This window comes from Ornithorhynchus anatinus, chromosome 2 (assembly GCF_004115215.2).
Source record: "Ornithorhynchus anatinus isolate Pmale09 chromosome 2, mOrnAna1.pri.v4, whole genome shotgun sequence".
NCBI classification, from domain to species: domain Eukaryota; kingdom Metazoa; phylum Chordata; class Mammalia; order Monotremata; family Ornithorhynchidae; genus Ornithorhynchus; species Ornithorhynchus anatinus.
Window position 1 is genome coordinate 155,125,337 of NC_041729.1, and position 16,085 is coordinate 155,141,421.

The 16,085-nt window shown below is 40.9% G+C and overlaps 1 protein-coding gene across 3 annotated transcripts in view; it reads right to left on the minus strand.

Moving 5' to 3' along the window:
• Positions 1-16,085, minus strand: part of SLC38A4 (solute carrier family 38 member 4) — a 175,246-nt gene that overhangs the window by 63,655 nt on the left and 95,506 nt on the right. The window contains exon 1 of one of the 3 annotated variants that reach the window (XM_029057882.2): positions 4,418-4,759. The exons of 1 other annotated variant lie outside the window; for it this stretch is intronic. The gene's annotated coding sequence lies outside the window, so the exon portion shown is untranslated. Of the gene's footprint in view, positions 1-3,843; positions 3,941-4,417; positions 4,760-16,085 lie in introns of those variants that run through there. One more of the 3 variants, XM_029057881.2, reaches the window with a different exon arrangement.

A 16,085-nucleotide genomic window follows, 5' to 3' on the forward strand; every position in this document is an offset into this window, starting at 1 on the left:
TAAAATGGGGATTAAGACTGTGAGCCCCACGTGGGACAACCTGATTCCCCTGTGTCTACCCCAGCGCTTAGAACAGTGCTCTGCACATAGTAAGCGCTTAACAAATACCAACATTATTATTCCCCAGTGTTTAATACAATGCTTACACAAATAAGCACTTAACAAATACTGTTATTACTAGTGCATGGAATAACTGTGGTATTTGTTAACTACTTATTGGGTGGCAAGCACTGTATTAAGCAGATAAAAAGACAACCAGATTGGACACAACCCTGCCCCACAGGGGGCTCACAGTCTAAGTAAGAGACAGAACAGGTATTCAATTCCTGTTTCACAGCTGCTGGAGCAGAGGTACCAAGACGAATAAGGAAGTTATTTGCCCAAGGTCAGGCAGCAGGCAAGTGGCAGAGCTGGGATTAGAACCCCGGCTGACTCCCTGACTCCCAGACACTGGTTCTCTTGCTGCTACATGAGAAAGTCATTTAATCAATTTAATATTTAATGATCACTGAGGATTTTGAAACTCCTCAGCATTTTACCAAAGTTTAACAATTCAGATCTGAACCACATTTCTCTCTAGATATCCAAGGATTCTTAAAACTCAGGGTGACTTTTCTTCGCTTTATACAATTAGAAGCAAAAGAAGTAAGATTGGCTAGAAGGGCAAAGGTTTGACATATGGGAGGGGCCAAAGCAAGTTTTGCCACAAATAGAGCGTTGTGGAGCTTTATGAAACGTATTCCCAAGATTAATTGAAAAGATAAAAATAATAGTAATATAGTCCTTAGACTACAGAGGTTCACCAGATACAATTATTACACTTATTTTCTTAGAAGGTCCGCATTATAGATACAATTAATTTATTTTCTCCTTGAACATACACTTCAGTTAGATACACTCTATAGTGGCTTTCTCAGTTTTATAGTGGTGAGAAATGGACTTTTTCCTCAGACAAGTGTAAGAACATATAACCTTTAAATTCAAATTTCCCTGAGGACATTCAGCATTCTATTTTCACTTTCATGGTCTAAAATTATTTATGGAAAAACCCAACTCATAGAAACCTGTGCTTCCACCAAACTTTCACTCTTTAGGGTGCAACAAGGTTATTCCTAAGACAACAGTTTAAAACAAACTTATTTACGCCATCACAACATTAAGTGCATAGGGTTTAATCAAACATTTACTTGATCCTGTGGGGTGAGAGGCATATGTATCCCAGGGCAGATACCCATATTTGAACACCAGTTAATAAATATTTGAGTGTCTTTGTTAACTTTGCCCACAAATCTAGAAGCCCAGTTCTGGGTGAATTAAAAGAAAAAAAAAAGAAAAGTCCAAAATTTTACAGGAGGAGTAAATATCAACTTCAAATGAAATAAAACTGTAAGTTAAAATTGCCCTTGAATAAGAACCAAAAGCTATGACCTTTCCTAAGTAGGGTAAACATTGATCCTGACTGATAACTGAAAGTAAAAAGAATACTGCAGTTGGGAAAGACAATTTTTGAACTGGGATATCTGTCCTGTTTGTTTTTATATCTGCCAACCTAGCACTGAAGGATCGACATTTGAGTGTTGTTTTTGTTTGGTGTGTCTAACTCATGTTAAGCAAGAAGTAAAGCAGATAGACACAAGGCAATGTCCAAAATTTAAGTGCTGTCATCTCTGGCAAGTAAAATCGTCTTGAACCCAAGGACTTGTTTAAACCCCATAGCTAAAACAAAGTAGCAGATAACCAAATCCAAAGCTTTCATAAGGGAAGTAAATCAATAATCAGTCAATCAGTGGAATTTACTGAGCACTTACTATGTACAGAGCACTGTTCTAAACTCTTGATACAATAAAATTAGCAGGAAATGTTCCCTTCCCATAATGAACTAACAATTTAGAGGGGGAGACAGAAATGAATATGAATAAATGATATAAATAATTTAAAGATATATAATTTAAAGGAAAATAACTATTTTCATACACATCTTCATAACCAATTTTCTTAACAGTATCATTCTATTGTCTTAAAATTTAGTCAGGCTGATTATTATTAAGAAATGATTTTCAAAAACTACCTCAAGGAGAATGCTCATTTTAAGCCTGAGCAACATTTGGAAGAAAAAAATCAATTCCTTGATTTTGTTTCTTTTTTGTTGCTGATATTTCTTTTCCTAGGCAGAATTCACTTTAAACAATGGTAAAAACCTGGCACACTTACAGTATTTGTCTATCTTCCATAGATTTTTCTTGCTCTATTTTCTACTTTTTCCAATTGCCTCATTTTTCTTAAAAATACTTCATGAGAGAAAAGGAAATTTCAATAAGCTATTTTTGCTTATGGATTTCCCCACAGTTGACTTAGGCATACCTACATGTACTTTGCTCACATTTTTCGAACTTGTCAAATGTTGGTCAGTTAAATTCTTCAGAAGCAAGCCACACGTAGCACAGCAGTATTTTGTAAGAGACCTAGCTATGCTTTCAAGTACTGTTGAAAAATTAGCTCTCCACCTCGGCAATTGCTCATAAAAACATGGCTTCCACTCTATGGAATCTAAAAACAAAAATCAATTACCCTTTTTGAAAGGAGCCAGATTAGTATTGTAAAAACACCGGCTATTCAGAGCTTAGAACAGCTTTGTAAATAACCTTTGAAAATCCCAAGAAAACATATGACATCATGTCCCTTATCCCAACTCAAATGCTGCTGATCTGATATTCTCAAAAGAACTCAAATTTTAGGGCTTTCAAATAAAACCCCAAATTATTTTTAAATTTTCAACATAAGAATTATTGTAAAGCATTAATGCTGAAATGTAACTTTGGTAGAGAAATACTGTCAGTTGCTTTAAAAAATTCTTTTTTAAACCCGTTGCTTTTCTGAAGGTTTGCGATCCAGAGACATAAACACTTGGATCAATGACTTCTTTCCTAACAACTTGTAAATTTGCACAGCTTTGCTGCCTCTGGTGGTGTTTTAACTGAATCTGAAATCTATGGGTGAGGAAGGGGAGGTTAGAAGGATGCTGATAAAATGGTGTTATTGAATCTTCCTGAAATCTCTTCATTCTATGGAGATAATTTATCCTTGCCACCCAATCAGATATTTTGACATATAATTGAGGTTTTTCTATTTAAATATACAGTAATATGTCTACTCCCTAGTCATTTTGTTCCTCAAAATTGCAGACTCGTTTTAGAACTTTAATTTTTTTTTAATAAAAAGCATAACTAAAAGCAATAAAGCAAGAGAAGGGACCATTCATTTGACCAGACAGTAGTCCAAGCATAACCTATATTTAGAACGAATTGACAAAGCAGAAAGGTAAAGAGAGAGTTATTAACCTGTGCTACATTGGAAAGTATTTTCCTCTTTATTTTCTCAAAGTAGCTTTTCATGTGACTGGAAAGTTTCAATGATACAACAGTTTGAAATTGCCATAGCATAACATGTAACTTGCCTTTATAAATTCATCCTGACACTGACCATTCCATCAATGAATTCAAGAGTGACTTATCAGAGCTATTAGGAACGGCCTACATTCCCCAGGGACATCAGTAGACCATTTTTACAATCTTTCTCCTCTCAATGCTTTTCCAACCAGAAATCACATTTATCTGTGGCCAAAATTTCATGTCTAAACAAAAAGGAGATTGGCAGTCAGGATTATAGGTGGAGCTGAGAAAATTCCCCCAAATCATCTTTGGTTTTTTAAATTTATAACGGGGTACATTTTCCCAGAGTACATTTTCTTAACATCTTTAAATTTGGAAAAGCGGCAAATGCCATTTAAGATAAACAAGCGATATTATACACACATTTGTTAAAAAGAAGATATTTTAGGTTTACCTTAAAGCCAATTATGCAATCTTCTACTTTCCTTTCTTAATTGTTTGGAATGGCATAGACCTGTAACGGAGTTTACTTGTATGTACCTTTTCAGAGCTAGACAATGATTTAAAGACCGGTGGGAGTGAACAAGACAGGCCAATCAAGAACAGCACTCTATCCCAACACCTCCCTTTGTCAAACTTGCGTAAGCTCTTAAAAAAAATCAAATCAGTTTACTGGTGGTCACTTAGTTTAAACATCACAATTACACCAGCTTCTATTTGCTCTCTGAATTTGGCTTTAATACAAAATGAACATCAACAGAAAGACTTAATGAGATTGCTTACTAACATTTCCCTCCTGTTAATTTTTCAAGATACAAGGTATAGGGGATAATCGTCTTGTGATTGCAAGGAAAACAAATAAGCAAATAAAAAATCAACTTGATTCCATAGATAATTCATTGAAACTGTGAAGTAACGGTATGTATTCAGCATTTAATTCAATAACACAGCAATTATTCCCTTTAATACTGATAAAAAGTAAAGAGGAAACCAGAAGCCTGGTGATTAAAGAAAGGGTCTACACTTACCTTAAGTTTCACCTGTTAGAACAAGTTGCAATGCTGTTTATAGTGCTGATCTTTCTTAAGTTTGGAAATTTTGAACCATTTTTAACTATGTCCACCATTAAAATACACTAAAAATGTGTTATTTAAAGACTATCATAGATACTTTGAAAATCAGAATTCTCTAGCTTTAATGATATAAATTAAAAAGAATTGGAATTTTCCATGAACTTCTGCATATTTTGCTCTTTTATCAAAACATGCAAATGTCCATGTTACACAAAATGTTCAAAATTAATATAGTAGTTGATATTTCATTCATTCTCCAAAGTCAACCTGTTCAACATGGACGAGCTAATGTCCTAAAAGACAGGCAAATGGTGCAAATTTAAAATAAATTTAGAATTGAGTTCTCCTTTCCTTTTAAATACCTATAATACTATCACAGTTTTTGATGTCCAATCAGCGTCATCCTTTGATTGCAAGTTATGTCAATTTCCTTTGCTATAAAAACAACAGAACAACCCTTGGACTCTCTTTTGCTTTTTCTATGCACTTGGATCTGTGACCTTTGGTTATTTGATATCCACCCCACCCTCAGCCGCAAAGCATTTATGTAGTATCTAGAAAACAGTATACTATGATATATAATTATAACTGATGGATTGATTTAAAATATTTATTTGTAGTATTGCCTCCCCCTGTAGATTATTGTGATTAAGCTTATTGTGGGCAGGGAACACATCTACCAGCTCTATTGTATTGTACTCTTCCAAGTGCCCGGAAGCGGTGTGGCGAAGCCACAGAACACCGGCCTAAAAGCCGGAGAACCCAGGTTCGAGTCCGAGCTGTGCTGTTAGCCTGCCGTGTGACCGTGGACGAGTCACTTAACTTCTTTGTACCTCAGTATCCCCATCTGTAAAATGGAGATAGTAATACCTGCCTTGTCTCCCTACTTCATGGGGTTGTCATGAGCACTAACTAATGAACTAATTAGTAAATTTGTTTGTGCTATAGAAAACTGAGGTATTCCCCCTCTAGACTGTAAGCTTGTTGTGAGTAGGGAATGTGTCTACTGTTGTAGTGTACTTTCCCAAGCGCTTAGTCCAATGCTGTGCACACTAAGTGCTCAATAAATATGAATGATAGTTTTGCACACACTAAGCTTTCGGTAAATACCATCGATGATGATGATGCAAAAGAAAAATTTAACAAATGCTGTTATTTTTTTTTTTGTTTTAGCGTGCCTTTGAATCTTCTTTATAGACCTTTGAAAACATTTCTTTATTGGCTTACTGTTTGTTCTTTCACTGGATTTTTCTCAATTCTTCTTCAGAGATTATTTGATGTCTCTTTTACATTAATTAATTAATTACAGTAATAATGATAAATTATGGTATTTGGTATGCACTTTCTATGTGCTAACCACTGTGTTAGTTTTATATTCATTCATTCAATAGTATTTATTGAGCACTTACTATGTGCAGAGCACTGTACTAAGCCCTTGGAATGAACAGGTCGGCAACAGATAGAGACAGTCCCTGCCATTTGATGGGCTTACAGTCTAATCGGGGGAGACGGACAGACGAGAACAATGGCAATAAATAGAGTCGAGGGGAAGAACATCTCGTAAAAACAATGGCAACTAAATAGAATCAGGGCGATGTACATTTCATGAACAAAATAAATAGGGTAATGGCAATATATACAGTTGAGCTGATGAGTACAGTGCTGAGGGGATGGGAAGGTAGAGGGGGAGGAGCAGAGGGAAATGGGGGGAAAAGAGGGTTAAGCTGCGGAGAGGTGAAGGGGGGGCGGTAGAGGGAGTAGAGGGAGAAGGGGAGCTCAATCTGGGAAGGCCTCTCGGAGGAGGTGAGTTTTAAGTAGGGTTTTGAAGAGGGGAAGAGAATCGGTTTGGCGGAGGTGAGGAGGGAGGGCGTTCCGGGACCGCGGGAGGACGCGGCCCGGGGGTTGACGGCGGGATGGGCGAGACCGAGGGATGGTGAGGAGGTGGGCGGTGGAGGAGCGGAGCGTGCGGGGTGGGCGGTAGAAAGAGAGAAGGGAGGAGAGGTAGGAAGGGGTGAGGTGATGTAGAGCCTCGAAGCCTAGAGTGAGGAGTTTTTGTTTGGAGCGGAGGTCGATAGGCAACCACTGGAGGTGTTTAAGAAGGGGAGTGACACGCCCAGATTGTTTCTGCAGGGAGATGAGCCGGGCAGCGGAGTGAAGAATAGACTGGAGCCGGGCGAGAGAGGAGGAAGGGAGATCAGAGAGAAGGCTGACACAGTAGTCTAGCCGGGATATAACGAGAGCCCGTAGCAGTAAGGGAGCCGTTTGGGTGGAGAGGAAAGGACGGATCTTGGCAATATTGTAAAGGTGAAACCGGCAGGTCTCGGTAACGGATAGGATGTGTGGGGTGAACGAGAGAGACGAGTCAAGGATGACACCGAGGTTGCGGGCCCGAGAGACGGGAAGGATGGTCGTGCCATCCACGGTGATAGGGAAGTCTGGGAGAGGAGCAGGCTTGGGAGGGAAGATGAGGAGCTCAGTCTTGCTCACGTTGAGTTTTAGGTGGCGGGCCGACATCCAGGTGGAGACGTCCCGGAGGCGGGAGGAGATGCGAGCCTGAAGGGAGGGGGAGAGGACGGGCAGAGATGTAGATCTGCGTGTCATCTGCGTAGAGATGGTAGTCAAAGCCGTGAGAGAGGATGAGTTCACCGAGGGAGTGAGTGTAAATGGAGAACAGAAGAGGGCCAAGAACTGACCCTTGAGGAACTCCAACAGTTAAAAGATGGGAGGGGGAGGAGGTGCCTGTGAAGGAGACCGAGAATGACCGGCCAGAGAGGTAAGAGGAGAACCAGGAGAGGACTGGAGTCTGTGAAGCCAAGGTGAGATAAGGTATGGAGGGGAGGGGATGGTAGACAGTGTCAAAGGCAGCAGAGAGGTCAAGGAGGATTAGAATGGAGTAGGAGCCATTGGATTTGGCAAGAAGGAGGTCACGGGTGACCTTAGAGAGAGCAGTCTCGGTAGAGTGGAGGGGACGGAAGCCAGATTGGAGGGGGTCCAGGAGAGAATGGGAGTTAAGGAATTCTAAGCAGCGATTGTAAATGACTCGTATGTATTTAAAAGGAAATTATTTATTGTATGTATTTAAAAGGAAAGGAGGACGCAATTCTAATTTATTTTACATTTGTACCTTTTGCCTGTTTTTCAGGACTTTAACTTGTCCATGTTGAACAGGTTGACTTTGGAGAATGAATGAAATATCAACTACTACATTAATTTTGAACATTTTATTTAACATGGACAATAGCACATTTTGATAAAAGAGCAAAATCACGTCAGACACAGTCCCTGTCCCACACAGAACTCACAGTCTAAGCACAAGGGGGGGGACAGGTATTGAATCCTCAGTTTACAGATGAGTTCATTGAGGTCCAGAGAAGTTAACCGATTTGCCCAAGTTCACACAGCAGGTAAATGGCAGAGCTGTTATATGGTATCTCCGAAGCACTTAGTACAGAGCTCTGCACACAGTAAGCACTCAATAATTAAAGATTGATTGTAGTCACTGAGATAAAGAGGAATGGGCTGGGTGGTGATTAGCACCTGTTTGTGTTGATTAGTAAAAGCGAAGTAGGCCAGGAGAAGGAGTGTGGCTGATGAGAAGTAGCGTTGCCTAGTGGACAGAGCATGGGCCTGGGAGTCAGAAGGAACTGTCACTTGTCTGCTACTTGTTTACTTTGTGACCTTCGTCGAGTCACTTCACTTCTCTCTGCCTCAGTTACCTCACCTGTAAAATGGGGATTAAAACGGTGAGCCCCACATGGGACAGAGACTGAGTCCAACCTATTATCTTGTATCTACCCTAGCGTTTAGAACAGTTCCTGCCACATAGTAAGCACTTAAGAAATCAGGACAACGCAGAAGGGAATGGGAGAAAAGGAAATGAGGGCTTAGTCAGGGAAGGCCTCTTGGAAGAGATGTGTGTGACTTCAGTAAGACTTTAAAAGTGGGGAGAGTAATTGTGGGGAGAGTAATTGTCTGTTGAATATGAAGAGGGAGGGCATTCCAGGCCAGAGGTGGGATGTGGGCCAGAGGCCAGTGGTGAACTAGATGAGAAAGAGGTACAGCGAGTAGGTTGGTATTAGAAGAGAGAAGTGTGTGAGTTGGTCTGCAGTACAAAAGCAATGAGGAGACCAAATTCAAAGCAAGTTTATTTTGGGGAGAATTTTATTAGGTGCTGATTTGGACTCTTTTTTCCCCCTTATTCCATTCTTTCCCCTTTCAGTCTTTTATTTCCTCCTTTCCTGTGCTGTGATATAGTTCTTCCCCATTACCTATGTTGGCTTCACTAAATGTTTCTGTTTCTTTCCCATATTTTTTCCCTCCTTCCCAGCCTGATTCTTCCCTATTTTAAGCTTCTTATATCTACAGGAATTTACTGGTGAATGAGGAGTATGTCAATGTTAGGTAGTAAAAAGGGTCCAGGACTGGGAGTCAGGAGACCTAGATTCTAATTACGGCTTCCCTACTTTTCTGCTTGGGCATGCCCCTTGACTTGTCTGTGCCTCAGTTTCCTTACCTATGCTATGAGGATTAAATATGTCTTTTTATGGTATTTGTTAAGTGCTTACTAAATGTAAAGCACTGTTCTAAGTACTAGGGTAGAGACAAGTTTATCAGGTTGGACATAGTTCCTGTCCCACATGGGGCTCACAGTCTAAGTAGGAAAGAGGAGAAATTAATCCCCAGTTTACAGTTGAGGAAAGTGAGTCATAGAGAAATTAAGTGACTTGTCCAAGGTCATATCATGAGCAGTTGGCAGAGTTGGGTTTAGAACTCAGGTCCTATGGTTCTACTATAATTATTGGATTATTATTATAACCATCACCAACATTAGCGTCGCATTTGTTAAACACAGTATCGTTATTGTTAGTAATGCTATTATTTGGATATCTGATTCCATATGGAAGATTATCTTTAATGCCTCTATATTGGTTCAAACCAACTTCTTCAATTTAAAGATCACTCTGTAGGACCAATATGTGAAATGCGAAAGACCTATACTATGTGGCATCGATACAACTACTATGCAGTTGTCTTGCCCTTAATGACCTGGCCACTTTATTGAGAAAATTGAAATCACAAGGCATGATCTCCCCCAAATCTCTCTTTCTCCTACCCAATCCTTCCCTCCTCCTGCCCCCTCTTCAATTCTCCCATCTTTCCCAGCAATATCTCAAGAGGAGATCTCCTGCCTCCTCCCCAAATCCACCCCCTCCACCTGTGCATCCGACTTTATTCCTTCGCACCTTATCAAAACACTTACCCATTCCCTTCTTCCCTCCCTAGCTGCCATCTTCAACTGTTTGCTCTCCAGGTGTCTACTTCTCCATTATTTCAAATTTGATCATGGAACCCCTATCCTAAAAAAAACCCCCTCCCTTGACCCCCACGACTCCCTTCAGTTATTGCCCCATCTTCTTCCTACCATTCCTCTCCAAACTCCTTGAGAGAGTTGTCTTCATCTGCTGCCTCCACTCCTTCTCCTCTAATTCAATGTCATATTTATCGAGTGCTTACTGTGTACAGAGCACTGTACTAATACTAAGCGATTGGAAATTACAATACAGTAGCAGAGACAGTCCCTGCCCATTCTCTTTTTGACTCCCTCCAATCTGGTTTCTGTTCCTTTCACTCCACCGAAAGTACCCTCTTATAGGTCATCACCAGTGACCTCCTTAGTCATCAAATCCAACGGGCTCTAATTCACTCTAATCCTCTTTGACTTCTCAGCTTCCTTCGACACTGTCGACCACCCACATCTCCTGGAAACATTATCCAATTTCAGCTTCGCTGAAAACTATGTCCTCTCCTGGTTCTCCTCCTATCTCTCTGGCTGTTCTTCCTCAGTCTATTTCATGGGCTCCTCCTCGGCTTCCCACTTCCTAACTGTGGGAGTCCCTCAAGGCTTAGTTCCGAGTCCTTCTTTATCCATCTGAACCCACTCCCTTGGAGAACTCATCTGCTCTCATGGCTTCAACTGCCTTCTCTTTGCCTGTGATTCCCAAATCTATATTTGCAGCACTGATCTTTCTCATGCTCTGTGGTTTTTTATTTCCTCCTGCCTCAGGACATCTCTATTTGGATGTCCTACTGACAGCGTGGCTCAGTGGAAAGAGCCCAGGCTTGGGAGTCAGAGGTCATGGGTTCAAATGCCGACTCCACCACTTGTCAGCTGTGTGACTGTGGACAAGTCGCTTAACTTCTCTGTGCCTCAGTTACCTCATCTGTAAAATGGGGATAAACTGTGAGCCTCACGTGGGACAACCTGATTACCCTTTTTCTCCCCTGCACTTAGACCAGTGCTCAGCACATAGTAAGTGCTTAACAAATACCAATATTATATTTTTATTATCCTATTTATTTTGTTAATGAGGTGTACATCCCCTTCTGTTTATTGCGATTAAGTTGTCTTGTTTTTGTCCATCTGTCTCCCTCGATTAGACTGTAAGCCCATCAATGGGCAGGGATTGTCTCTGTTGCCGAATTGTACATTCTAAGTGCTTAGTAAAGTGTTCTGCACATAGTAAGCGCTCAATAAATGCTATTGAATGAATGAATGACCTCAAATTTAACATGTCCAAAACTGAAGTCCCAACCAAATCCTGTCCTCTTCGACTTTCCCATCATGGTAGACAACACCACCAACCTCCCTGTCCCACAAGCCTGCAACCTTGACTTTATCCTTGATTCCTCTATCTCGTTCAACACACATATTCAGTAAATCACTCATTCTTGTTTGCTCAACCTTCACTACATCACTAAAATCCACCCTTTCCTCTCCATCTAAACTGAATTTATCCTATCCAACCTTGATTGGATTAGCTTGATTGGATCAACTGAATCAGCCTCCTTGATGACCTTCCTGCCTCCTGTCTTTCTCCACTTCATTCCATACTTCACTCTGCTGCCTGGATCATTTTTTTCCAAAACCATTTAGTCCATGTTTTCCCAATCCTCAAGAAACTTCAATGGTTACCCGTCGACATCAAATGGAAAGTCCTTACCATTGGTTTAAAGCACTCAATCACGTTGCCCTCTCCTATATTACCTCCCTGATTTCTACCCACACAGCATACTTTGCTCCTCTAATTCCAATTATCTGTACCTTCAGAATTCACTCTAATTCACTCTACCTCGATCTCATCCATCTCGTGGACTACCCATTGCCCATGTCCTGCCTCTGTCCTGGAAACTCCCTCCTCCTTCATATCCAACAGACAATCATTCTCCCCATCTTCAGAATCTTGCATCTTCTCCAAAAGACCCCCCTTAAGTCCTCATTTCCTCTTCTCCCACTTCCTTCAGCATCATTCTCGTACTTGGATATGTACCCTTTATTCACCCCTCCCTCAACCCCACAGCACTTGTGTACATACTTTCTAATTTATTTATTTATATTAATGTCTGTCTCCTCTTTTACTGTAAACTCAATTTGGGCAGGCAACGCGTCTACCAGCTCTGTTAAATTGTATGCTCCCAAGCACTTAGTGCAGTGCTCTGCACACAGTAAGCACTCAGTAAATATGAATGATTGATTGTTTTACTGACATAGCAAATAGATGCCTTTCCAGTTTCATAGCGAAGTAGCGTTGCCTAATGGAGAGAGCCCAGGCCTAAGAGTTAGAGGATCTAGTTTCTAATCCTGCCTCCACCATCTGCCTGCTGTATTACCTTGGGCAAATCTCTTAACTTCTCTTTGCCATGGTTTCCTTCTCTTTAAAATGGGGATTAAATACCAGTTTTCCCTTCACCTTAGACTGTGAGCCTGATGTAGGACAGGTACTCTGTCTAACCAGAGTATCTTGTATCAATCCCAGGACTTGGCACATAATAAGCATTTAACAAATACCATAATTATTATCAGGTCATTAATTTGCTTCTTCAATTTACACAATTTATGTTGTGATGGTGCCTCGTGCTCTTTCTTGTGACCTAGTGGCTAGAACATAGGCCAGGGAGTCAGAAGGACCTGGGTTCTAATCCCGCCTCCACTATGTGTCTGCTGTGCAACCTTGGGCAAGTCATTTTACTTCTCTGTACCTGTTACCTCATCTCTAAAAGAAGAATTAAGACTGTGAGGCCCATGTGGCACAGGGACTGTGTGTCTATCCTGATTAGCTTGTGTCTACCCCAGAACTTAGTACAGTAGGCTCATCCTCGTGGCTCAGTGGAAAGAGCCTGGCCTTCAGAGTCAGAGGTCATGGGTTCGACTCCCAGCTCTGCCACTTGTCAGCTGTGTGACTGTGGGCAAGTCACTTAACTTCTCTGTGCCTCTGTTACTTCATCTGTAAAATGGGGATTAACTGTGAGCCTCACGTGGGACAACCTGATTACCCTGTATCTCTCCCAGTGCTTAGAACAGTACTCTGCACATAGTAAGCACTTAACAAATACCAACATTATTATTATTATTATTATTAAACTTGTCCTCTAGACTGTAAACTCACTGTGGGCAGAGAACGTGTCCATTTATTGTGATACTGTACTTTCTTAAGTGCTTAGTACAGTGCTCTGCACACAATAAGCACTCAATAAATATGACTGAATGAATCAAATGCCTGGCACATGGCAAGCGCTTAATAAATGCCTTAAAAAACCCAAAACTATTATAGTGCCTTTACAATGCTGTAGTTTCCACTTTTCTTCATTCCAGTGAAATATGTGTGTGCTCAAAGAAGACTGGCCTAGATTTCTGTTTGACATGAAAATATATCACTGCCTAGGAATCAGAAGGACCTGGCCTCTAATCCCAGCTCCGCTGATCTGCCCCTTGTTGTCTGCTGTTTGATCTTGGGTTAGTCACTTCACTTCTCTGTGCCTCAGTTACCTCACCTGTAAAAAATGAAAATTAAGACTGGGAGTCCCATGTGGGACATAGACTGTGTCCAACCTGATTAGCTTGTATCTACCCCAGCGCTTAGTACAGTGCCTGGAAGATCGTAACCACTTAAGAAATACCTTAAAAAAAGCAATAGTTTTTATCAAGTTCTTCCTGTGTGTGAAGATTGTATTAAGTGCTGGGAAAATTACGACATGAATGTAATAGTCCCTGGACCCCAAGAGACTCCCAAACTGAAAAATAAAGGACCGGTAACCATGGTAACCAGCATGAAAGGGAAGATGAAGAAATATGAAAGCCACCTAAGACAAGGACAGCAATGGATATACACAATACAAACTAAAAGAGCAGTCAGGATTGTGGCTCGTGGACCAGAGTTTCAGGCTGTTTGTTCATCAGAGTCCAACAGTCATAGCTACAGCAGTTTCCCCAACCTTTCCAACATTCTATAGCATGTCGAGTCCACCAGCTTCATTTATTCATTCATTCAATCGTATTTACTGAGCATTTACTGTGTGCAGAGCACTGTACTAAGCGCTTGGAGAGTACAATTCAGCCACAGTTAGAGACAATCCCTACCCAACAACGCTGAGCCTCCAGCCAACTTCACTGCTACTGAATTTCCCACTCTGCACACAAAGGGCAGACTGTGAACGGGTCCCAGGATTGGATGCAGGGGAGGGGAAGTGGGGAAGAGAAGCAGCCTTAGCGTTGTAGCTCGACTATTCAGTGGGTTGAGGTGCCAAGGGTAGATGGAGAAATTTAATAGCATCCACGTTGTTAAGATATCCTTATGTTGAGTGTACTTTTAACAAGGTTGAGACGGTTTGTAACATCAGATGCACAGAAGATGCTTTCATCACTTCGGTTACTCTACTGGGAGTCAAAATTAAGCCCAGCTTGGAATAAGAAACTGAGAAGCATTTTGGCCTAGTGGAAAGAGTACTGACCTGGAAGTCTGAGGGCCTGGGTTCTAATCCCTGCTCCACCACCTACCCGTCTACAGTGTGAGTTTGGGCGAGTCACTTAACTTCTCTGTTCCTCAGTTTCCTCCTCTGTAAAATGGGCTTTCATTCATTCATTCAATAGTATTTATTGAGCGCTTACTATGTGCAGAGCACTGGGCTAAGCGCTTGGAATATACAAACCTTTTTTCCCTACCCCTTAGACTATGAGCCCCATGTAGGCCAGGGACTTTTGTGCTGTAAGTGCTGTAAGTACTGAATGTAAGTGTAGTAAGTGCTAAATGAATATCACAGTTACTGTTGTTGGGTACATGGATATCAGAAATGGCTTGTTTAACAGAAATTCCAATCAAATTGATCAGGAGAACTGAAGTAGTTTTTAGTGCCCCTTTAATTTTGAGGTAGTTGCTTCATTTACTTAGTCACCCTGCCTCTGTACCAATTTAAATAATGCCTGGTTATATAACAATGCATTTTGGAAATGCTGGAAATAGTCAACCACATACTGTGTTGCAATATGAGCAAACAAGTTTTGTCCAGAAAGGAGATCAGACATTTATTGACTTTGCCACAGACACAAATGGAATACTCCCTTCAACTCAGATTGGCTACAAAAGAGCCCATGTGATTAAACAAGCTATTCCTTTCCCCATCTCCTTCTTCTAACCCATCTGGTTGTCTGGGATTGAAAAATATTCTTGTCCTGTTCATTTTTTGACCTTACATTGCAAGCCGAAAATGCCACTGCAAGCATAATTTAGCTTTTGTAAAAGTTTTGCAATTGTTTTAGAAAATACTAGAAGAATGAAAAAATGTTCTCTCAGTATAATTCTAACCCAAATTATCTCCTGGAAAGTAGCAATTAAATGGACAGAAATATAAAAGTGATGGTATTTTAAAAGCACTTACTACGTGGGAAGCACTGTTCTAAGCACTGGACATGAGGTTTGTAAATCCTATTTTTAACGAGACTAATTTAGCTTTTCAAAATCTCATTTGCGAAAGTGTGCTGTTGTAACAATGATAGAAACTTCTCTTAAATAACTGAAATACAATTCTTCATGCTTAATACACCACTAATAATGATGTATGTTGAGTAGCTGTATGGTCTAGTGGATAGAGCATGGATCTGGGAATCAGAGGACCTGGGAACTGCCACTTGTCTGCTGTGTGACCTTGGGCAAGTCGCTTAATTTCTCTGTGGCTCAGTTACCTCACCTGTAAAATGGGTATTAGGACTGTGAGCCCTTTGCGGGACATTGCCTGGCACATAGTAAATGCTTAACAAATGCCTTAAAAAATGATGTTTTTTATTAAGCCCACTGGCATCAATTCCTTATAGGAAGCATCTGTCTGGATTGATTATCCCCCTCAATTGCCTCTTAAGATACTGAACACACTTCCTTCCCCTAACCCAAACTTTGCACCATACCTCCAACTCACCGCTCATCTCACCGCTGAGCCCTTGTTCACATCCTCCATCTGGCCTGGAACTCTCTCTTTCTTCATATTTGACAGACCAGCACATTCTTCAAAGTACTACTAAAATCATATCTCCTCCAAGAGGCTTCCTTGACTTAACCCCTTATTTCCCCAAACTATTCCCCTCCCTTCTGCATTGCAAATCCACCTTGGTCTATACCCCTTAAGCACTTTGCTACTCAACCTTCCCCTAGGTCCTCAACACTCATGTCCATATCCTTATATTCTGCAGTTTTCCTTATCTGTAATTTATTTTCATGTCCATCTCCCCCATTAGACTGTAAGCTTCTCGAGGGCATGTCTACCAACTCTACTGTATTGCACTATTGTACTTTCACAA